This window comes from Varroa destructor, unplaced genomic scaffold (genome assembly GCF_002443255.2).
Source record: "Varroa destructor unplaced genomic scaffold, Vdes_3.0 BEIS01000001.1, whole genome shotgun sequence".
In the NCBI taxonomy this organism is placed as follows: Eukaryota; Metazoa; Arthropoda; class Arachnida; order Mesostigmata; family Varroidae; genus Varroa; species Varroa destructor.
Window position 1 is genome coordinate 22,793,824 of NW_019211454.1, and position 25,600 is coordinate 22,819,423.

A 25,600-nucleotide genomic window follows, 5' to 3' on the forward strand; every position below is an offset into this window, starting at 1 on the left:
CGTGTAATTGTACCAAAGTAATGAAAAAGAACGTTATCTAATGCGGGGCATATATAACATGGGGTATTGGTCAACATTGTTCTACGCTAGTAAAGATTCGTAGAAATACATAACTAAAAAATCACTGTCTAAATTAAATTGAGTTGATGTATGGTTGTTAGATTAGAATTTTTTTTTTCCAAAAACTATATAGTGCGATCAATTTTTGTTTTGCAGGGTACACACGATACTACCGATTTTTCTCTCACTGACAATAAGACTAATCTTTGCGAAGAAAAATTAACTGTCGATTACCAGGTCCGTAGTGACATGCATCTCTCAGTTTTTCGTTCACGTTTTTAATTGGTTAGTACACGTTTCGCCAGTAAATTTGTCGTCATCAGACGTAGGTCGCTTAAATTCTGATTGAATATACTTTGGAAACTTAATGTTGAGATTGCTCATTCTAACACCATTCTCAGAAATTTTTTCTTGCAATTTTGAGGTAGATCTTTGTCAAAATGAGATGTACGATGTCACCCTTTATAGACACTTTAAAGGCCCTCAACAATAATGTCCACATAATGGATTTAATATGGATTACAGATGGTTACAGCTATAAAGACCTGCTCGGAACTATACGGTTAACTACATCGAGGGCTATGCGTGGTTGGAAGCAATGCGCCCCTCGAACACTTCCAAACCCACTATCCGGGACGATCGAATAGCCTATGCCGCCACCTAGAACCAACCGACTCTTAGGTCTCGGGACAAACATCGACAGCACCTTGATGTGCACTAAGTGATAACTCCTTTCGTCAGGTTTCGGCCGAACATTCGATCATCTCCAACGAGCCTCCTTTTTAGAGTCCTGTATGCATAGCTTTTGTGGACCTATCCGGGTAGGTGTGCCTCAAAATATACTAGACCGTCTCAAAATCATGCTGCGGGGGAGCGAAGTGACCACAAGTGAGAATGTAGCAACGATAGTTCGCTCCAAGCGAAGAACAGGCCTTGTCCAAGGCAATAATCTCAGTGCAACTCCATTTTTTGTCGTAGTTACCGACCTGTCCGATGAGATCGAAGACCCGCTGATGAACCTTCTCTTATACGCAGACGGTTGTATTCTGTATGCCAGTAGCCGACATCACCTCTGACAACCCTTACTTATCATCAAGTACTATACAACAGGTCTGAAGTTCGAAGTTAACTTGCGGAAGATCATGGCGATGAAGTTCCGCCGAGAATATCGTTTGCCTTGGCGGATTCGCCTTGAGTGAAAGTATAATTCCGTACATTGATTTCTTCACTTATTTAGGAATTACGGTAATTCGCAGGGAAAGCTCTTTCAGCGGACACGTATTGTAAAAAATAGGGCAGTAGGCAGAACGACCGACGTATTTTACTCAGTACTGCTTCTATTTGCTCTCAAGTAAAACCTGGGGTGCCCTCCTGAGCCGACTCCTGGGTCTTCATGCTTTTGCGAGAAACAAACAGACCTAGCCCTGTTCTACGATATGGCACTATTCGTAGAGAGTCTAAGGCGAAAATTCTGACTTGAAAGAAATGGAAGTACCGTCAGTTCGTGCAAAGGAACAAAGCGAGAATGGCCGTCTACCCGGAGTTCTACCGGTTATAAGCTACGATCAACTCCGCTTGAGAGAACAGTGACGAAACCGAAACAGTCTAGATGCCGTGACTCTGTACGCCATTTCACCACACTATCTGCCAGCCACCTTGCTATTACGTCTCAGAGGCGACTTTCGTTGCTGATATTGCCAAGAATCCTGCACCTTATTTCACATAGTACGTTTTCTCTTAAGTAATTATGAGGCATAGGTAATGAAGAATGCCCGTTTCGATATGACGCTTGTATGATTATGGTTACGTTTTATGTCTAATGTTTGTACTAGGTTTGTCAGTGTAAAATTCGATTTTTTTAAGAAAATCAGAATAGTAAAAATGAAGTTTACATAAACTTCTCTTCCGTTCAATCCGTTCCGTTCAATCGACGCATAGTTGTTACCTATTTCTAATTTCTTGCCATTCCAATAATAGCTTATCTATTCCGTTGCGGTAAAGGTGTCGGATACTAGAGTGTATGGTCTCGACATATTGCGAACTAAACCATTTCCCTATCAAAAGGTTATCGAGAAAAAAAAACAGCGATGCCTGGTGGGTACGAAAAATGATCGAAAACATCCAACTGTAGTTGCTGCATTTTTGCCACTGTGATTTTTACAGTGCTAGGTTCAGCGTTGTCGTGCAATAAACCTTGGCGGTTTTAATTTGAGGCCAGGTTCCGGTCGTTGTATTCGCAAAAACTCTAAAAAAATACTTTGTTTACAATCGTTGAACGTATAGCTTTGTAATAATTAATAGAACCAGGGCTTATTACATAGGCCGAGATGAAGCAGCTCTCTGGTCGGAGTTTTGAATACTTCGTCATTTGCCGTTGCATAGGGTTTTCCACGAACCTCATGTTCCAGTTTAAAATATTCCTCCTGAAATTTCCTAAGCATCGCTTCACAATGCTACAAATAACAGGTCATTGGTCGAACACAAAATTTATACGGCAAGCCATTTTCGCCGTTGTAATTTTAAGATGGAGCTTATAACTGTAAGGTACTTGATTTTTCTGACTTTCATGGTTCACTGCAAGTCGTCGGTTAAAATCCTTAACCGAGTAAATATTCGTAGACTCAAAAGACAAATGCAGGAGGTACTGGAGGTGCATTTTGAAGATAAAAAAAGATATTGTGGGGAGTCGCGTCGCCATAAAATAACGTTACCCCATAAAATGTGACACCAAAAATTTTCGCAGTTCCTATTCAACAATGACCTCACACTTTCCATACACCATGTAGAACACATTTAATCATCTGTTTGAATGAATAATACTAATATTTGATTAACCGGTAAAGAAAAAAACGTTATTACTGTCTATATCCTAAAATTTCTATAACGGATCTAGATGGTCGTTCTCATTCGTCCATCTTGCTGCAAAGGTTTTTAATGCTGTTTCGACTTTTTGTTAGCACCTTTTTTGCTTCCTTGGAGCTAATTTAGTGCTAAATAGTGTTATGTAATTAAATTCTATTGCTTTACCAGCTAGATGATAACACTCTCTTCCGATGCACCTTATCGACTCTGGCGGCCAGTCATCAGCTTCACTGAGACCCGTTCCTGCAGAAGAACGGGAGGCGAAGAGTGCCACACGCAGATTGATAATCCCGCAAGGGTGCGCCATCGTACGTTTTGCCACCTTACTGCATTCGCTCGAATGCTACTTTCTATTCAATTCTTGCCCCAAAAAAAACTACCACATTTGCCCATAGTCAAGCTACATATCTATTAAGTATTAATCTCAACCTTCGATACGCGAATGGATTGGATACAATCAATCAATTGAATATGTGTTACGTGTATTTCAGTCATCAGGACGATTGTATGGGAGCCACGGTTGTGTAAAATGAAAAAAGAGTAGCGAGTTTTAAGTGAGAAATGTTGAAAACCTTGCTACGCCCACAAATGCTATGATCTTAAGGTAACAACAGTCAAAGAACGCACCGACCGCTGGCGAATGAAACAGGTGTGCGTTGGTCGGGTTGAATTCGACGAGAATTTTCGTCGAAAGTCTTCCCCAGAAGAGCGCGTTGAAGTAGATGTAGAATATGAGCCGGTCGAAAGTAGTATATAAGAGTACTGTTTATATCAACAATGTGCGTCAAGTAAATCTATAGGAAAACTGTCCCTTTAGTTAACTTGAAATTACCATTTTAGTTAGTTTATAGTAGGTGAATTGATTCCAGGTATTGACTAATTCATAAACATTATCTGATCTCAGTTGTTATTTTGCCAAGCAAGATAATAACTCGAACGGTAGTCAGTATTAGCGGGAGTAAGCATGACCATGTAGGACACCTGTGTCGCCTAACTAGAATGGCTTATTTTCCAACGGGCCTTCATAAATGAACAGAACGTAAATACTTCGAAAAAAACATATAAGAAAGCGATTCCGATGGAGTTTAAATAGTGTTCAATATGTATAACTTCTAAAGCTTCTGACGATACCCTCAGTGTTTCTCTATCTATCGCCGGTAAAATGCACACCTCGCGGTAGCCATAAAGTAAGTGTATACCGCTCTTATCTATGATGAGTTAGTCGGTATTGTTGTTATTGGGCAGCTGATCAATGGCGCATTCTCGTGACGTATTTGCTTTAAGGATACGATGTAGTTTATGTTCGAACCCGGGCACAAATACACTTCGTTTTGTACAGGAAGCCAGCCGTCTTATGAGATGCCAAACGGCGATACCTGACCTAAAACTCGAAACATGGAGATGACTGGCGGCTTAGTGCGGCTCAAAAGAGTCCCGAGCTCTCGGAAATCTTTGCAATCTGTTTCTAAGTTTTGTCTTTTCGGAGCGGATACATCACGATTTAATCTAGCTGTCTACATCAAGCATCGTAATAAGGCATACGCGATGTAGTGGGTGGCCATGCCCATTAACATTTGCTATTTCAGGCCAACAACTTGTATTCCCGGATAATCATGCTTTTCAAGAAATACCCTTCATCATAGGTGCCTGAGTGGTATTTGATCTTGAGTCAACGAAGTAATACTATCACGTTTTTGCCTCGCAAGCATCCGGAACTAGCATCGAAAATTTCTGTTGCGTCTTATGAGGTCGATGGGCGAATATGGTTTTGGCCTTTACTTTATATATGTAGAAGTGCTGGATCCCTAAACTGAATTGGAAGGATTGAATCGAATTTTGCGTCATAGTTGATAGTTTCAATTAAAGCCGACGGAATTGGCAAGAGGAGACATGAAGCTTCCGACGGGACATGGAAGTTTAGCTTTACCATCATAATAACTTTCTCCTGGATTATAATTGAGGTCCTTCGCCACAAACAAGATGAAACCAATAGCCCTTAAGATTTTAAAATTGTTCATATAAGATATGTTTAGATGAGCTTAGATTGAAACCTAACGTCCGAACGTTTGTGGGAAGCACATACGTGTAGACCTAAAGTATCGATCTAATTTGAGCGCGACATAGAGCTTGAAGCTGCTTATCCTATATAAAATGATGGGATTAAATTAAGCAAGGTCCAAGAAAGTAGGCTTCCATGATGTGAACCACGCCTGGTCGCAGGCATTTCCGAAGACTGAGGATCTTAAACATCTATGTGATCTCTCAATTATTGTCGTGTAGGTTTAGCAAAGGTTAGAAGGTGATTTTTCACGTATATATATATATATATATATATACAAACGTATGTTTTTTAGACAGTTTAATCTGATTCATATCAGACACTAACAGATTACCAATCATTAGCCGATATGACAAAAAACAAGCCATTAAGTCGACACCCCAAATTATTATGTGGTGTTTATATAGCAAATATACTGCAAAGGTGGCCACGTTGAAAACACTCAGCGATCTTGGATATATAGCATCTACGGTACGCAACCTTGTGAAATCTACCAATGGTGGCCTTTCTTTGGTAGTGGAAAATATATTAGTCTATTAGAAGACGATGTATTTCCATAGAAGCGGTTAAGGGAACTGCGACAACAGCGCTTACTTAGCCCGGATTCAAGAAAACGATGGCCTTTGAACTGTATACAGAATAAAGATGCAAATAGAAACTTTTCAATGTTAACATTAATTCACATACAATTATTCATGCCCAAAAATGCACACCAATGCACATTAACTAACGATATAAAGCGCTCTTTTTTTTATAGCGATTATAATACGGTCAGAAGAAAAAAGATATTCTCAGCGTATGTGCTGATATAAGCTCATACATGCATGCGTGCGTGCATGCATGCACACTCTGAAAAGGGATTCAGGGCATTTAGAGCGGTTATGAACGAACGGACGAAGGGATAATCCACCGAACGCGAAGGCATATGAAAAAGGTAAAATACGCACACTAATGAACCTGATAGGTTAGGTCAAATGAAGATGGCATGGTTCGACAATCTATTTCCTATTTTATATCGTGTCTTTATCTGTATCCGTGGAAGTACTATGAACCGCGGTAAACAAAGTGCAAATGCCAAATTTACGATTCTCGATGGAATACGAGCCAATAGATATCGTCGGCTGTCAATATGTACAGGCAGAAACGTAAGCTTATACATAATACGAACTTTTTGGATGACTGGTACGTAATAACTTAACCAGTATTTGCATTCATATGTGAATCACACGAACCGGTGTGGTTCGTGAACGATACAATGATATTTCGATCCTTGTCTATAAACAGGGAAACCTTTACAGCCCGTCACCACGTATAATTACTAACGAGATATCGAAATAGAGGTTAAAAAAATTAGGATCTCTGGGCCGCTCAAATAAAACACTTCCTCAATTTAAAAATGAATGTTCGGCATCAATGGTAGCGATCATCTATACGCTGTTTTAGAAAGATAGCAGAGCGCAGGGTGAGAAACGGCGCTCCTTCAGGACGTGAAAGCTAGCTGCGTCGTCCGGCTCGCCTGCAAAAGTCAAGGACAAACGAAGGCTGAAAGGTCTAGGCCTTTTGCCTTTTTTTGGTCTTATTAGGTCGTATAACAGTAAAGTCGTAAATATATTACATTTACAGCTACTCGAAAGCTATATCAAAGAGTGCAGAAAACTGCTTTTCTTCACTAAGAAAGCAGATTGTCTTCATTGTAAGTATCTCCAACCGCTATTTGCAACCACTCTCTAACCACTATTCTTCCGCCTGCAGAATCCACACGTGACTCATTGGTACAAAAAGTAAATTAATGAATTTCTTATGGCAGAAATTTAAGCTTAAAAATTTCGGTTTGTAACTGAAAAAAAAAACGCAGTGTTTACCGGAGTCAAAAGTGGAAACTTGAAACACAAAGCTTTTAAACTTAACATGTCTTTTCATTCATAGCGAATGTTCTATTTTGAATTGTTTGAGTTTATAAACTCTATATATATGCTACTGTTATGTCGTAAACATTAATAGGTGTAATATCGTTTCCCGGAAATTAGCGTTAGTTTGTTATTAATTAGTTGCGCGTACAATCCAAACGGGCATGGGAACAGTAAATAAATAATGATCTTTAAACCAAGAGAACGATATTTTTAGTAGGCCGACATTTAGGATGCTATCATTAGGACAGGGTTCCCTGATACCTATGGGTGTTTAGTTATACGCATTAGGAAGCCGAAATATTACACAGTGTGTTCCTTCTGATTAGTTAGAGGTTCGGCTGGACAAGTCAAAGCCTCAAATTAATGTCGATATGGACATTTCAGGTCTGGGTTTAAAAATTATAAAAGAACACAGAACGGCAATGATGATAATGGAACCTAAGGGCGACCCTAGTGAAGAGCTCTTTAACTGCACCGACAGTACTATCTATCCTAAGGGCAGCCTTTTGGATGCGGAGCTTCTTTGTCAGAAGTTTCCTTCACGAGTCGGCCATCAAGGTCACCAAACGAAGTGCCACGACAAAGGCATATGCGATGCTCAGATACACGCATAAAGTGATTTTTCTACCATAATACGTTTTAACTTGATTAAAGTGCAAGTTGTACAATTTCGAATTCCCTAATGCACATAGAGTGATCTTGAAAAAAAAATAACTTACTGTAGTTTTAAAACCTAAGGTTTTCTAAATAGAACTTCGTTGTAGAATATAGGACATAGTTAGACATGCATAGATAAATTAAGAGTAAAAGTAAAGGTAAGAGGAAAAGAAAGAGTACTAACAAAAGCTTTGTGTGACTCCTTTAAAAACGGATGTCCTACGCGACGGATGATTTGATGTGCGTTTTAACTTGAGTAGGTTCTGAACATGATGAATAAACATTGGGCTCGTGGAAAGCTAAAACTCAACTCCTAGCTCGCATACGCCAGTTATCGGGTTCTGGATGTACGTACCCTGAAGGTAGAACAAACTGGTAAGTAAAGATGCAGTCCTGGATACAAAAGGTCTTCATTAGAGGCTCGATGACGCCGACATGCGTCAGTGAAACATTGTCCCAAAAAAGACATTAACTCACGCGGTATTTTTTACACTACTTTATAGCGAACGTTGCATATATAACAAATATACATCAATCAATGTATAATGCCGAATAAACTAGTTAATATTAACATTGCTTGCTATACGTTGCAGGCGAGTATCATGAAGCGGATAAAGGAAACAATCGCATTTGATTGAAATAAAAATTAAATGCTATAAAACCCAGCTAAATATCAACTGGTAGAGTAACACTCACTGATCAGTGACTAAATCTGATAGGAAAATTGTCATATATAGACAATACTACGATCATATTATAGGCGGCACGTTATAGGCAATACTGCGGGCGGCTACCTACGTACTGTCGGGATCAATACCAGTTTTTAATAGGAAAATTTAATCTCGTATTAAACGTGTCTAAATCTAACGTTGAATCCTAAATAATGCTAAACAACCTTCCGTTCAATGATAGCGGGGCTATTGTTGAAGATTTCCGATCAAATTAGAGTGTGGCTTAGACTAAAGGATCTGGCCTTTATTAGGGCCTCGCAGTAGCGTAGAGTGACAGTAGATGGTATCATACAACTCACTTATCGTGTTGGATAGCGTCATTTCTATACACAGTTGTAGTATTTCCAATAGCATAGGTCATCGAATTTCGGTGGAATTTTTCGTTCAGAGCATCTCAGTAATATCTATTGCCCATTCCATATTGATGTGAACGTCATCTTACAAAATGAAAGTACTACGTCTTTCGTAGAGATTCATTGAAAATGTTGAAGAACATTGGTGCAAATACTTTTATATTAATTTAGCGTATATGCTGCAGAAGTATAGCTAATAAGTGTGGGAACGTCATCCTAAGACAATTCCTGATCCGGAGGCCGTAACCGCGTAGGAAGTTGTTTACTAGGTATTCGGGTACCCACCCATACGATTAAACGGCGTAGTGGCCATTATAATACCCAAGGTACAATCGGTCGGGGTCGTAAGCGTAACTGAAACGATCACGCGTCTTCTGAGTGTTCCCATTATAAAATTCAGATATTTCCTGAGTTGTGGATAGATATGCTGTAGCCATTCTTTAATTGCTCAGACAGGTGCGCTATATTTCTATTCCTACTTATCAAATAAAAACCTAGTTAAACCCAAATAAAATGCAAGCAAGATAATTGGCTCTAGACAATACTACTAAAAGTATATTCTAACTAAATTATAATAAAAATAAACTTGTGATAGGGTTCATTGATTCACCGTTTAATGAATTTTTACTGTATTCTTCTTCTTATGGAGTGTACCATGTTCCTGCAAAGGTATTCTTTCAATAAAGATATTAGTTAGGAGATTAATCGAGGATTATAGGGAACTGAAGGGTATATCTGTCTAAGATACACTCTGAATATTGAATAGCGATAGGAGCTTATGGCAGTGAAAACCGTCCAAGCTTTTCAATGAGCTCGTTTACTCCATTCCTACGGTACTCGATGCTTGTAAGGCTGACAGTGAATCGTGACAACAGACATCATTACAAGTCAAACATCAGAGATTCTCTAAAAAGTTACGCATGCATCTATTTTCACTTGAGGATGAATGAACTATATGGATTATATACTTACGGATATTGTCCATAGTCGTATCCTACTTAACCTTAACTTGGATGTCCATATCCGCGACCGCCGAAGGACCAGTCATGCACAGTTGATCCCCTTCAGTAATCACCGGCATATCCAAGTGCGCCGGCTGCAACTGTCACTCTGTCACTAACCTGTACATCTATCAGAGCCACGTAACGGACCTTTTACGAAGGACAACGCGTCTTTGCCGTTCGGTGAATGGCGCTTGAGAAAATTAGTACAAGCTCTTCTATACAAAGATGCGAGCAGTTGATAAGGATAGAAAGCCCATGTAGAAAGCACGAAACAAACGAAAATCTTACACGACTAAAGACATAAGCGAAGCATATGGACATCACTCCGACAGATACACGGATAGACAGAGACAAACAGAAAAATCAGGAAAAACGTTGATGATTAAAGCACTTAGTGAGGTGAACGCTTGCAACGCTCACTTATACATAGATCCATATATATATATATATATATATATATATATATATATATATATCGACACAGTATAGAGCCACGCATACACTATAACTAAAAAAGAGATAGAGACATATCCTGTACGTCTTTCTTTCTATCTGTACGTGTGTGTGTTTGCCTGCCCGCTACGAGAGTACAGGGCACGACGACGCACGACCCGCCCTGACTTCACCGAAAGTCAGCAAGGAGTAAAAGTCACAGGAATCCAAGAAACCCGAAACAATATCCCAATGTTCTACAAGTAAACTTCAGTGCCTCAACGTAATTCATTGCCTACTCAGCTTGTATCTGCTATTGGCTTCTATGATTGCCGTTTGAACCTAAGTGGAAGTTTTGTGAAATGGTGTCAGTTCGGTACAAAATCACATAGAATATAATTGTCGTCATTGCGTGAAGTCAAGGGGTGTTAGTGACATATTTTAGTGTATATACACTGTAATAATAATAGAAGAATAACAGCCAACTTTGCTTCTGCCATAGCCAACACTGCGGACTCAGAATTGAGAAAACATATAAGGCGTCTTGCTCAGCAACATCGGTGACAAGTAGAAATGATTCCGTTATCTAACGCTTCCATCGATCTGACGATGGATTTACTGCTGTGGCCGCTGGCCACAGTTCCTATCGTCTGTCGTTGCAAAATTGTCAAACTCATAAATGTTCCGCTCATTCGTAAAATAAGAGTGTTTTTTAAATAATTTTAAATACATTCCTATTGATATAGCTGCAGGCTTATCTATTTTGCCGTAGTCAGCGAAAGGCACTTAGAATATGGTACGTAGGTGTACAGGTAAAAAGAAAAACTCGTGCCATTTCCTTAGTCATCTACCTACGTCATGAAAATACCCTTTGATGTCGCACACACACTTTGATGTTGAATTCGTAACCACAATCGCGAGCGTCTGTGGTTACCAATTCAAAGTCCTGGAGCTTAGCTCAGTCGTTCAATAGGCCAAGTGTTGTAGAAAAATACTAGTTTAAATGCTAGGATTTGGCCTTCCCAAGGCGGATAACGTATCAAAGGTCTCAAGGTCACGTCTGCAGTCTGCGTGATGTTGGTAATTAACGCATTCGTAAAGACCTCAACTTGACTTATAGACAAAAAATAAACGAACATAATCTATTCTACTCAGTAAATTCCATTGTCATCAGCTGTATTTACCGAGTTCGCGCCGAACTGCACCAGATCTACTTGCAGTACATTTCATAAGAAACCGATGCTTTTGGCTAAATGCGCGCCAATTTCAATTTCGCCAAACATTATCAAGAAGAAATTTTACTTCAGGAACAGAATCATGAAATAGACGTATACGTAGATTTATTTTTTCACGATAACGTAACTTTAAATGGCGTCAATTAGATTTTAAATGTGATATAGTTAGAATATATAATAAATAGTGGTATAGAGAGAACCGTAAGGAAATCGAAGAATACTACCAATTTGTTGTGTAACTATCATCATTAACTGCATGAGTTTAGTTCAACTTAGGCCAGGATTTCGTAATGCGAGCTCGCGTCAATGTTATGATTATTCGTACCCTTTTCCCATGTCAACAGGGATTTCAGTGTGAAGGTTGTTATTGTAAGCGTTGATGATGCCATGCCATGACATGAGATTTTTGAATAGTTCAGCACTTCAAAGACACAACGTTGCCGATATTCTGAATAGGTTTTCACGTGCGCTTTCATTTTTGTACTTAAAAAACACCCTTTTGAATATGGCTGTTCATTCTTCAAAGGTGTGTTACCTTCTAGTCTCGTTATAAAACAGAAAGAAGAAGTTTGCTTCAATCAACAAACGTCGGTAGCAAGACCCCGGGATGTGATGAGCCTCGCGATTTATCAGGGATCTACATACGTACTTTCAAAAAAGTGCTTTTTGCTGTGTTACCATTCCTAATCAAATTGTAGAACATTGTCAAACATTTCTGCCCAATCTGAATCTTTCCCCAACAGAAAATCATTTTAAGTAAATTGAACAGATTGTGATACGTCGCCTCGTTGAAAACGTAACTAACTTCTGCAAAGCAAGGAATAGACCTAGCACGTTTGAATAGGTGATCTAGGGTGTCAAAATCTTTAAATCGTCCAAGTGATCGTACAGAGAAATATGCCAGCAAGAGTGCTTTCAGTTCAGGTGCGTTTAACATGTGGCAGATATAGAGATGTAAAATCTGCATTGGATCTTTCTTTCAACCGTCGACTGCGTCTATAAGGTATAAGTACCGTATTATCAATATAAAATGTGTTCCTCGCTGACTCTTTATCGTCATAATGAAAATTATAATGATATGACTCCTCTGTATCGAACGACGCGGCGCATTGTGAGCACTCAATCCAGCTTCCTTTCCTGTGGGCCTATAAATGACAGGGGTCTGCCCTGAAGTTTACTACTTCATTTGTCAAATAGTTATTCACGAATTAATGTCTGCTTGTTCGCACTCATTTTTCCTCTGGAAATGACGGTTATCACAATGCTAGCTCCTATGTGTCTGGCTGTGTTTCACTTGCCAGCAGAATATGCAGCGTTCCTCTGTAAGGCAACTGGAACACGAGCCCCCTGTCACCCCCTTAGCTTTCGCCTGCTCTCTAAGTCAGAGTCGTCTCTAAATTGTTATTCCGGACGCGCTCGCAGCTATTATGTTATAATTGCAGCACGCCATAGACGATTCCTGACACAAGTCGGCTTTCCCTCCTACCCGCACAGCTGTCACTGCTGTTACATTGTAATCACTACCCGACACAGCCGGATCAGTTACGCATTACTGAGCGAAAATAACCATAAAACGAGGGTGGCGCCGCCCTGGTGGTAAGCGTTTTGTAGACGACTCGTTGCAGATGTCGAGCGAACGCTGCATGCAGGTGTACGAACCTGTTCGGAATAGATAGCGACGAAGATTGTAGACACTGGTGTTTGTTGTTGTTGATGATGGTGGTGATAATGTTACTGGCTTCCTTGGTAATTAGAGGCAGATGTATAAACATCTGCGTGCCGCTCACTAACTCACAACTTCAACTACGAGAACGTGCAAGTAGCAACAATAAACAACACTAGTGAAAAAAAAGTGATATCATGATAAGGCGTAATATCTATTGTTCAGCAAGAACGCGATTTCTCCGGTTGCTTCGAGGACTCAAAACCCTAACGAAATCTTCACGTAATGTAATTACAAAGATCCTGTAGACGAAGAGCCTGGTGCCTCTGCTCTAATGTATAGATCTGTAATTAGTAACATTTAATAGTTACTTGATTTTAATGACAAACTTATCACAGGGTAAAAGTGAAACAGTGCTTAACACAGCTAAAAGACAATCCGCGCTGCTAGAAAGCACAAAACAATACTTATATTTAGAAAAACAGGATAACGTTGTCTATTGCTGAATCATCATCCTTAGAAGATTCTAGCTGTTATATAGTTCAATTCAAAAGATCTGTACTTATATTTTCTTTTGTATGTATTTAGTGACGACTTCCTCATTAGCTTTAACCGCAATCTTCTTCATATCTTAAAATTCTATTGTAAGCTTTAGAACGAAAAAGGCCTTTTCGCCGTCAGTACGTTCACGATCGAGATATATATATATCTTGCTGAAGGTAACTATGGCTACCTACTATCATTATAGAAACTAAGTACATTTTTTGAATGCTATAAATGGCTTTACCAAATAAGAAAATAAAACAAGCGAAAGCTAGTCAACAAGATCGCTCGGCGAGCAAGCCGCAACGCTCGTTACTGTTATGAAGTCAAGTGTATTATTATTAAATACCTAATGAATTACCTTGTTTTTAGTATAAGGTTAAAACTGCGATCCAGCCTTGTACCTTAGACCTTCGGATTCCCCTTCCATCAATCGGAGTTGTGATTTAGAAATGGTGACCTGTAAATTTATGATATATGAGTACATTTCGTTCTGTTTTAGGAAGAGTGCTGCCTCTGTTCGCTACTGATTAATATCTAATTGCTATTGGCATATGCTCGGTATCGTCAGACGCTACGTCACTAATGTTCGCTTTCTGGAAGCGTTTGAATCTGTTTCATTTCGGGCTGGCCTAGTTTTGATGACGGGGAGAAATCAAGTCAATACAAAGGTCAAAGCATGACGAAGATTGAATTGTTTTGCAAAAGCAGCGATGATAATAGCGAAGTATGAATTCGTGAATCACTATTGAAGAACCTATAAGAAGTGAAGATTAACCTACGTACAGTACTAGTAATAAAACATTTTTTATTTTATCCGAAGTTTGCATCGGTTACAATTGTGGGAAGTCGGTCAGAACAAAGTTCGACCACTTTGTCTTCCAAGCCATCCCATACTTCAGACCATACTTCAGACATATGCACCTTATGATAATGAACAGAAATGTATTTCATTCATCATAAACTTTTCCGTCCCGTAGAGTCTGTTATCATTTAGGACAATTTTTAAAGTTGAAGCTTCATTGAGGAAATCGCTGTAGAACTTGATGATCGGCCGAAGATTCATATTGCTATTTGTACCGCGAGAAAAATCAATAGAAAAAATTAAAATATAGTCCTGATAAAATCGGATTTGTCTTGATAAATATGTATTTGTAGAAAATAGGAAGGCAGAAAATTCATTAAAAAATCTTCGTAAAGGGCCTCATACGGTGTTTAAAATTCCCCAACCTTTTAAAAATTCAGCTATACTTTTCTTAACCACAGTTTTTTGTTATAGACAGCTTTCCTTTGCTTTCTGTTTTGATATACACGGTACCATGTGTCTAAATGAACATTTTAAAAGGAAAAGAAAAAACAACGCTTAAGATCACCTTTAACATTGTGCATCTGGTTAAGCTTCCGCAAGGCATTACAGCATGATAACTTAGTGAGTAACTTCTTTTGTCTGCTAAATTTAAGGACACGTTGCAGTGTAGCTTCAAACCCGGCCATAGACATACTTCGTTTCGCACTAGAAGCCAGCCATCCGTCCGATGTGATACCTGACAGACATACCGGACGTAAAACTCGAAATATGCAGGAAATCTAGCATAATTTTCTGAACACCCTGTATATATATTAGAAGAGAAACTAAACAGTTCTTAAATCCTCTTGCTTTAATAAAAAAAAAAACATTAACGAATGGTGCATGACGTGACGGAAAGGATAGCTATGCTGCTTGCAAAGATTTTTTTGTGCTTATGCCTTAAGGTGTAGGACTGACAGGAAATATGACATTCTCATACCTACGGAGCACTAATTCGAGGCTGCACTTGATCGCTTTTTTAAACATAGCAGATTCATAGAATTCGATAAAGATGGCTCAAATGTATAATTTTCCCAATGATTTCCTGTGTATAGAGAATTTTTTGCAACAGAAATTCTAAGACGAAAGTTAAACTGGCAGATCGTGTCAAGAGACAAAAACACAGTCAGAGATATCCTGGATGAAAAGTTTTTGTCGAAAAACTTCGCAACTAGATTCATCCAACCGCTTTCTGGGTTATATATGTATATATATGATTTGCTAGGCTAAAAGCAGCGAACCCTTACTCTTTTGGTCAAACTAGGCATCCTAGCCCTTTAAACCGGCGAGCTGATTTCTTCTATATGGACTGCCAGGCAAAGGTCCAACCCTGTCGCAAGTAACTGCGCCCAAGGAAATTATACGCATATACCCGGTTGTGCCACTCAGCCCATACTCTCGTTCCCCCTGGGGCACATGAATGCTAAAACACAATAAGCTGATATATCCAATAAACGCATTTGTTGTATTCGTCATCTATCGTTTCACTTGAGCCACCTACGGGGTGGTCCCTTGCTGATACGCTAATTGCAATCCCGCTTCTGCTTCTACATGCGAAGTTGCAGAAGTAATAGTAGCACTCAGACGAATATACACTGGGTATTGTCCAGACAGCTGCTACTACGAATGCAAATGATAATTAATATTGTCCTAATGCTAATTAATTAATTGAACGCTATGCACGAGCTGCTGCGGCGCTGATTATTAATGAAATCACAGCATCGTTTCTTTAGTTCTCTACGTACGGAATCTTTTCGAACCTCTTGTCGAATCCGTCCTTCGTCTCACTTAGTCCTACCTTTGCCAGTTTTCTCGACGTAATTTCGCACAACAATCTTTATCGCCTTGTCTAGTTAACTAATACGTCTAGGTACATCTGACGGTAATAAAGTTCCGTATGAGGGAACTTGTGAGGGAACACGGAGGAAAACTTGCGTGCGACAATTCAAGCAAGTGTACACAATTTGATAGGTTTCAATCCTTTCCGAGATGTCATTTGAGTTAGGACGAATGCGTTCGGCACGAGTGGCACTGTAGCTTCGCATTTACCGCCAAAGCGGTACAACGCCGAAGACAACTTCTGCATTTTTTCAGCTGGTCCTAGATTTTCACGTCAGCTACACAAGTGACTGCTGCATTATGTGCCTGTGTCACGGTACAGTTGATTGTATAGACGCATCATTGTGTAGCTACGATGTGTGTAGTTGCGACACGAACCAGCTTGATTAGAAATTCAGGCCTATACAGAACAGCGGTCTCCCAACTACTTTTGCGCTTCGTAAAGTACCTCGAATCACCCGCGATGGCATCTGCGGAAGGTTCGTGTGTGCGGACGTGTAATTCATTCGTTTTGTATACTAGATTATCTATGATTTCTCACGCGGACAAGCGAAAGGTCTGCTTCATTACATTGAACTATGCTATGTTGTATGAAACACGGGAAGTGTATAGTATCTGTTGGTCGACCTCAGTTAACGGTACAGCCGAGAAAAAGCGTGCTCTCTCTTTCTTTCTCTCGTATAATAATGGGCTATAGGTTGTTACTTGTCGTGTGTATTCGAAATCATGGACAGCATAGACCCCAACAGGGAGTTATGGACGCCTGATTTTATCGCGTGGAAAGGATACGAAGCAGAAACAAAGCAGAGAAGGACAATGAGGGCATTGAATTGGGCTCCGAATGTCGAAACATAAAATTATGCAGATCTTTGGTATTTGTCACATAGGATGTTCACCAGTCTTTGATTTTGGCTTCTATAATTTTGAAATCAACTGATTGTCGTTTGAAGACTGTGCTGCGTTGAAGACACGAAGACCCGTGACATTTTCAGGACAGGCCAACTAACGGATTGGCCAATGCCGAATACTACGTCGAAGACAACGGATACGCACATTCGATTCAGAAAATCTGATCCTTTTTTCTCTAGTAATTTACGAATACTGTGTGACATTATACTTACTAAGATGTGCGATATAGAGAGACAGATTGTTGAAACTGCATGAAAAGCGACGAGCACTTTGATTTCTTTTTATGCTTACTGTTAATTCCCGATCCCTACTCAGCCGTAGACACATTTCCATTTGATATCTTCTGGAACCGAGACTAATGGCCTCGTATGTTCGTAAAAGACCGATTTATAAAGGCCACACCCTTTTTCATAAGCGATCGATATTTTGCGAGTGAAGCTAGAATTTGCCATACTGAATAAGGGAACGTCGTAGCCGAACGATGGGTATCGAGCCACAGTTCCTCTCCTTTCAAGCGCAACTGATGATCCTCAGTTTCCTTTTAGACGATAACCGCCCAGAGTGCACTCGAGTTACATAGGGAGTTACTCGAACATACAATGGGAAAGGACGTAAGTTTGGATTTAAAGCAATTCTCAGTTACGAACAAATATGATCACACCTACAACAGCATCTGCTCCAGCTAGATTCCTCTAACTTAAGGCCTATTATTCCTAACGTAAGATTCACATGCTTCTTAGTCTACGTCATCTTTACGATTCTTTGGTCTTTTAGCTTTTGCTTTTAATATATTACCACCTAATCCTTCATACCATTTTTCTCTACTAAGAGTAATGTCACGGTTTTGCGAGATTTTGAATTCCGTTCTTTCATAAAACAGTGTCCAACAGGCAGAGAGAACTTGTGAACGCACGATGCGGTCAAGCCTAGTACGCTTCCAGGAAGCTTTCTTTTACTTCGCTTAGTGCTACTAGATCGGCAACGCTAATTATATATATATATATGTCAAATGTATGATGAAATAGAAAATGTTAAGCAACATATATGCGGATGCTTTGATCTAATGGTCGTCGTAAATCGTTTTCGTATTCTTTCTTGGTATGCGTACCGAAAGCCTTGACTGACGGAGTCAACGCGATGTCGAGGTAGGTAAATTCATTTGCAAACTTCAACGCTTACGGTTCTAACTTAAGCTTACCGTTCTTTCCAAGCTTCGCATGGTGCGTGCCTACACTTCATCGCTTTTGTCTTTTGTGTACCGATCTCGAGACTGACTCGGTCAAACATCAACGGATCCAAATTATCGCCTTGGACCGACCCCTATTTTCTCTGATTACGATCTGATTGAACTGTAGTATATCTCCCACAAATTGCGATGGAGGCTTCGGTACAGCGACCGTAACGTGCTTGAACGACACGAGCTTTCGTGATCTCGAATCGAACTCATCATGGAAATGCAAAACTACGCTATGCAGAAATGGACCCTTTTGTCTTTCCTATTTATCCGGTGGTAGAGATGAGTATGGTGGACTCTTCTATATCCGAGGGCTGTACCCGAAATTCGAGCTGATCGTTAGGAGGGTTTTCTTTACAATCGATGAAATACGTCACCCGATTCAATAGGAGGATACACACAGCTTCTGCCAGTGCAGTGCTTCCCCACAACGCAAATTCTGTCAACGTTGCTTCGCTGCTTAAAGTAAATTTTATAGTGGGCCGCCGCTATACTGCAAAGATCAAATATTTACAGGTGTGATCCGACACGATTTTAATGCTACGATCTTATGCGTATGTTGCAATATGGCATACTGTATTAATCAAACGTCACCTCCAGTTTCGTTTGTTACGATGGTTCGTTCTGTTATTGTGCGATATATACATCTGTTCGATACATCTTCCGCAATTTTGTCACGTGCTTCGAAAGTTACTGTCCAGCAGTAACCATAGAAACGCTCGCTATTCCGGAAATAAACTTACTCCTTTAGCGTAGCGAAGCCACAAGTACGGCTTCTGTTGCACGCGACGTACTATGCGTCTAGATGATGACCATAATGAGAAAAGCTAATCTCTATTACTTAAACCCATAAGGTCTTCACCTAAAAACGCCTGGGAATTTATTACGGCCTTCTAGTTAGCCACCAGGTGCGGGCTCTTAAAATATTAGCATTATAAGAAGCTTCGATATTCGCCTTTCTAACGACAGAATAGGAAATTGCATTACGCCTGTATTTTAACTAAATTTCTACACATTTCAATAATCGGTGATGTTGAATGGTAATTGATATTTCGAGTTTTATGTCACGTACTGCCGTTGAGCATTGCTTCAAGTGGATGGCCTTTTTCAGCATGGCCTAGTCCCTCCAGGCAGATCGCTGTCTCAAAACTACGAAATTCAAAATACCATAACTGTGCTAAAAATGGAGAAGTTGATGTTTTGTAGAAACGAAACAGTGTAAACAGCGTACGCCTCCTGGTGGCTACCGCGCGAGCCTTTTCCGCAATTGTTATTGCCGGCGCCCACTTGAACGGTGGCTACAGTTGATGTATATTTTGAGGAAATAACTAATACCCATTTCGAGCGTTTAGTTGGAAAATTTGTGTACTTACGTCGTTGACTATGTCCTCTACAATGAAATGCAGAAACAATATCGGAATTTTTTGCCTGATGTTCTCTTGCGTGTTGAAATTATGTCATTAGTGTAAAGCTCTAATATATATATACGCTTATTTGAGGCGAGGTGCATTTAAGATCGACAGATGTACTGCACCATATGTATTAAACGCGTTGATCCCAAACCGCGCTATTTTAAACGATACAATATTTTCTAATGCCTTTTTACTGTTTAGCGAATCGCAATAGGCGATGAAAAATATTTCAATTCCAGCCATCTAAAATGGTCAGTTTCGGCCTGTGAATATGATGGCGGAGACAGCTTTCCGCAGAAATCCTAGTTTGAACGAAGGGTCTACTACTGGAAACATTGTTCTTCATTGAAAGATTTCGGAAGAGACGGTTCGATTTCCATGGTGGGTCCCGCGAAGGACTCTTCGCGACGGTAAATACCAGCGAGCCGTTCAGAGGTGCGGTGGAAGCCGTATGGGTTGTGAGGCTTCAGCTTTTCACGTGTGTAAAGGTATCGTGTTTTTTTCATCAGGTCAAACGAACGAAGTAGAATAGGATAGATAGATCAATAGATGCCGCATGCTATGAACTTGGCTTAAAAACGGGACACGAAGGCGTTTACCTTTCTTTGCGTTCGCGTTACAGTTGTGACCTACTCTTACACTGATGAGAAAAGTATCCTTTCAACGACAATTGAGGAATCCTTTCTGATTTGTCAAGTGCGGCTAAAGTCTTCTATCAATAACTGTAGGTGATGTTAAAAAACAGAGTTAAATAACTTCTATTGTACGACGTTGTTTGATTTTACAATGTAACTATCACCATATTTCTAAGTGTATCTATTTTTGCGGTGAGGGCTCTACGTCATCTATCCTAACAATCAGACGTTGCTTTGACAGATGATCAATTTTTATTCGATAACGTCTTAATAAACAAATTGTTTAAATCTCAACATGATGTCATAAGTGCTTTTCGAAGTTGTACGATTAGCGTGAATTACACTTGTATAGCAGCGGCATAAATAAGTTATAAAAAAAAAAAGTGATCACGTACAGAAATACGTGGTATATATGATATGTCTGCTGAAAAATATGAATCATATCTACTGTTTGTTTTAAGTTAACGATACAGACAAAGGATTTATGGGGTTTTGCGGCGGCGCTCACGGACGGGGCGGATCAGACGGCGGCGGTGTCAATTGCTGTGGATACAGCAGGTACAAAAGTTTATACCTAAAACAGGCTCTTTCACTAGTCCTCTTTTTCGAAGAACTATAATACGGTTAAATATATATATATATATATATATATATATATATATATATATATATGGAATCGAATCCAAATGGCAACAACGACAGTTAACAGCCGTACTTCATGGCATGAATGATCGCCGTTTAAAATCTAATTTCTTTGCCTCTCTCTTGCCACTATTTTTTGTATGACCATATGTCACAATTCAATCAGCTCAATAGATCGTAACTTCGAATATGCAGAATAAAACTTCAACCAAACTTTATTTCCGCTATCTGAAGGCACCCCCAGCTTTCGCAAGAACGCAGATATTGTTTGGTTTATTCATTACCTAATAATCATTGCAACGACTACCTACAATGACATTACGTATCTTCGTCAAATCGAAATATGCTTCGTAGTATACATTTATCGCACTGATGATCAAAGTTGATCATCATCAAAGTATAGATTAAGTCCTATTGTTACAGGGTAGCAGACGTACGTGGGGGTATACATCCAGAGGAATGGGGCCCGTGTTGGTGCGTTGTGTTTTTTACTTTGGGTTTCATTTGAAAGCTGGCCATGGTGATCGCTGGGGTTACGTCTTAGTAAGACTTTTCTCGGCAGAAGGATATTTTGTCTACTATAGATGCGGAGCATTACAAGTATTTTCTCTAATTAACCCGTTCGCATATCTGAATTTTTAGGCTGACAAACGATGTCGATAGAAACTGTCTTGAACCTGGAAACCTCTATTAAAGAAATTATTATTACTATTAGTACTGAACATAGAATGTTGATACGAAACTTATTATATTCACCGGCAAAGTCTAAAAAGTTCCCGTGAAAGATAAGATGTTGTTAGCTTTTATGACGACGCATAATAAAAGGTTTCGTTTGTTCTATTTTAGGTATCGCTACTCTTTTTCTCTTATTACCCAATCTGTACGTCCATCCCATTTCATTATGGCCTTTATTTTGTCCTTCGAAGTGGGGCAGACCCAAATTGTTGATCGACATTCGCCCAGCATCAAGACAATGCTCCTTGAAATGATCGGCCCTTGACGGGTACAAACACTTTCGTCTCAACATTTATTTATTTCTTCTGACGTTCCGAACCGATGGAAAGACAGAGACTTCGAATTTTATAGATTGTATGGCTCGCTACAAGCTTTGTCCAACTTTGTCGTCAAGCCCCTCATACCCCCTAAGGTGTGTAGGGGTAGCTGTTGAGAGTAATAGTACCTGCTAGGGAACACATAACATTAACTGAAGTGTCAGTAGTAAAAGTACATACATTTATTAATTGCAATGTCCACGGATTTATAAGCGAGCCTAGACGTCCATATACCTACCGGGAACAGGGAAGCCGATGAATATAGTACGTCGCGCGGCCACGAATGTGCCGGTGACGTTGCTTGAAAGACGAATTTGTAGCCCATAAGCAACTATAGTATCGTACTCCGTACTGAAGGAACAGCCTTCCAGTGCGACATCGTGTAATATTCAGCGTACGTTTAAATTTACTCTATGCAGAAAATTTATTTTTAGCTAATCCAGGGTTGTGTTTGCGATCCGCCGAAACCGCGGGATCCTTTAGTGGAGCCAGATGATCCTGCCGTAACAAATACCCGTAGCAACTAATTGCTGCCGCTTAACCTATGGTACCAGTGACTTCCGGCATTGCTCAAGTCAACCTGCAGCAGGTGGCAACATAGAACCCCTAGCATTTATTAGACAGACCAGTGGGGTCATAGGAGGATTTTGGGTCAACTTAACGCAAGAAAAATTAAGACCATACCCGCTATATACGTTTTCGACATTGTTCTAAACACATGAAAATTTCATTTGCTTAAGTGTACTATATGGGGCAATATAATCATTTTGAGATGGTGCCATTCGACCTAACTATCCAGACGGCGATAATTTATTATTTCAATAAGATAACATTTGTTTCTCTAGTAAGGTGACGTTAACGATCGTTTTATTATAATGTGGTATTAAAGCCTATGTTAAGTATTTGAGTTTAACGTTCAGTATCGCCGTTAAGCATTGCATCAGACAGATGCTTCGCCTGTCATCAACGCGAAACGAACGATGTATCTGTCTACGCCTGGCTTCGAACCCAAATCATAACGTTTCTCTCCCTAGGATTAGCACGCGTATACTTCAACAACTAGCCTACCTACACTACACCTATCAGAACTGAAGGTGAAATATGTAATTTTTAATAACATCGTTGAACTTCAGTCACAAACAGGAACTGCATCTCTAGTGGTCATTACTTTGGCTATATATGTCAGCCTTACGGACAAGACGCATCGCGTTATAATGGCGGCAGCGGCCATAAGCGAGTAACGATCGTACGTTCAACTGTAACTTTCATCAGATTGATCCAGTGTTTCGGCTGATGATTTTACAAAATGTGTCGAACGTTTTTTCGAATATAGGAAAACAGCAACAAACTTTCGACTTATAGGATTCTAAATTGTCGGTACGCAATTCTTTGGTCAGAAACCGTATGTCGCTTACTTTTCTTTTAAAAAATAAGTCGTAGGAAAGTACGAGTGCTCGTTCTCGCAATATCCACTGAATGGATCATCAATAATTCGGGGCACTTGCAGCGTTTTTCGGATGTACAGCTGTCACAACCCTGGCAGAGTTAACAATACGTACGCGCAGGCAGGCAGGCAGGCAGACAGGCAGGCAGGCATACGCCTGGCATTTAGTCCTATCCAAAGTTTATACGAGCAGAGAAAATGAAACATCCTAGAATGCATTCGAATTTCGTCATCTGGCATCGGAAAAAGGAAAGCCTCGTCTTTTCCTCTTTTGGCTGTACCATCTTTTTAGCAGGACGGTAACTGAAAGCGCAGCTTCTTCTGGGTTGGCCAAAAGAACTGGGGGCCGATCAGCGTTTGTTTGATTTATTTCCAATCGGAACTCGTGAACAAAAATAGGAGAATACAGCAAAAGCAGCAGTAGAAGTGGCGGCAATAATTTGGACGTCGGTCGTCGTCTTGTTCGGACAAAGGAAAAAACGAACGAGCGAATGAAGAGCGTTCGTCGTCATGTTGTTGTTGCCTGGCGTCGTCGTTTTGACTGGCGTTCCCGTTACTAGTGTTGCTTTGTTGCTCGACAAACGTCGACATATCGGACGCCAATGGTGACTGACTGGATGGAGGTGTAGGTTTCAACCGCCTAAGCCTGTGCATTATTGTGTTGTTTCAGCTTTGTTTTTCTGTGAGTGAAATGTCGATTCGTAGGGGAAAAGTTAAAGCAAGCACTTGTAACGTCGCGGCCTTATTCGACGACTATGGGTAATAGCAGCACAGAGCTTTTTCAGGAGAGCACCAGGCTGGAAAGGACGTAAGAACCCGCTGGAGAAGCTGACGAGGCAGAAGAGAATATCGATGAGAGTAACTTCGACTTGACCTCGACAACTGCAGCAGCATCAGCGGCAGCAAGAAAGGTATCGTATCACTTGTACTTTCCATCCTCAACCATAGATCCACCAACTTGTTCAGTCATCCTTCGTATGTGCACTCATTCATTTCAAGTCGATTTTTATCGCTTTAGTGTGGTTATGTGTTTATCAGTACACAACTGGATCCCGAATACAGATATCTTGAAGGGTTATCGCACAACACGACGGATGAGCAAAAACAGGACAATGATATCGTAGAAATCAGAAGCTGAAGATGATACTGGTTCGCCACCTACCGTTCGCCAGACAAGCACGCATGCAAACGCCTTATTGCATTGTCCTGGCGTCTTAACACCCATTGAGCGGTCCTGATATGTAATAAACTCTATCAACTAGCTTTTCATATAGCATTGCTATCATGCTTGTTTTAGATAATTTGTATTCGTAAATTAGAATATTGACGGTTCTTGCGACTTTGTGGATAAGCTGTTTCGACTATAACTTATCCGCATACGTCTATCGGTTATCATACTAATCTTAGGCGACAAAGCTAAATACCAGGTTGGACACACAACATTTTCAACTTATTTTTCCTCTTCCCTTGTTAAAGTTCCTCTCTACCTCATCACTGTTTGTTAACTTCTATGTACAATACTACTCTTAAGTGCCGTCTGTGAATAGGCCCGCCATTGTTTATTTGTACAGTGGACGAAATTTTATACGGAGTCTTCTGCCTTCAAAGATGGAGGTCTCAGGTAAAATACGCACTTTTGACACCTATCTTATTTTGACGCAGTTAAAAGTTGCCAAAGCAGTCTAGGATACCGTAACCGTATACACCTTGAATTGTGCGACTCAGAAAATCGTTCAAAGGGCTTCGTTAAGGTCAAAAATTAAATCTTATTTGATTTGGAGGGAATACCATATCCCGGCTGGAAAGCAGCCCGTTACTCTGCCTAGACGATGAGCTGCGGATACCAGAATAAATTTCGTTTATTAAAAACCTTATTAAACATTACTAATTTGCGAAGCTCACGCACTGGACGAAGCCCACAAGGAAATACGGCTTCTCACCTATCCTCAGCGTTTAGTCTGATGCAGAGCACAATGACAGCTTTTAACACAGAATTGCTATAGGTGGACGAGAAGTCATGTTTTTACGTCAACATAAAGAAGAGAACAGGGTAGGCAGCTTTGGGAAAAATTACTTA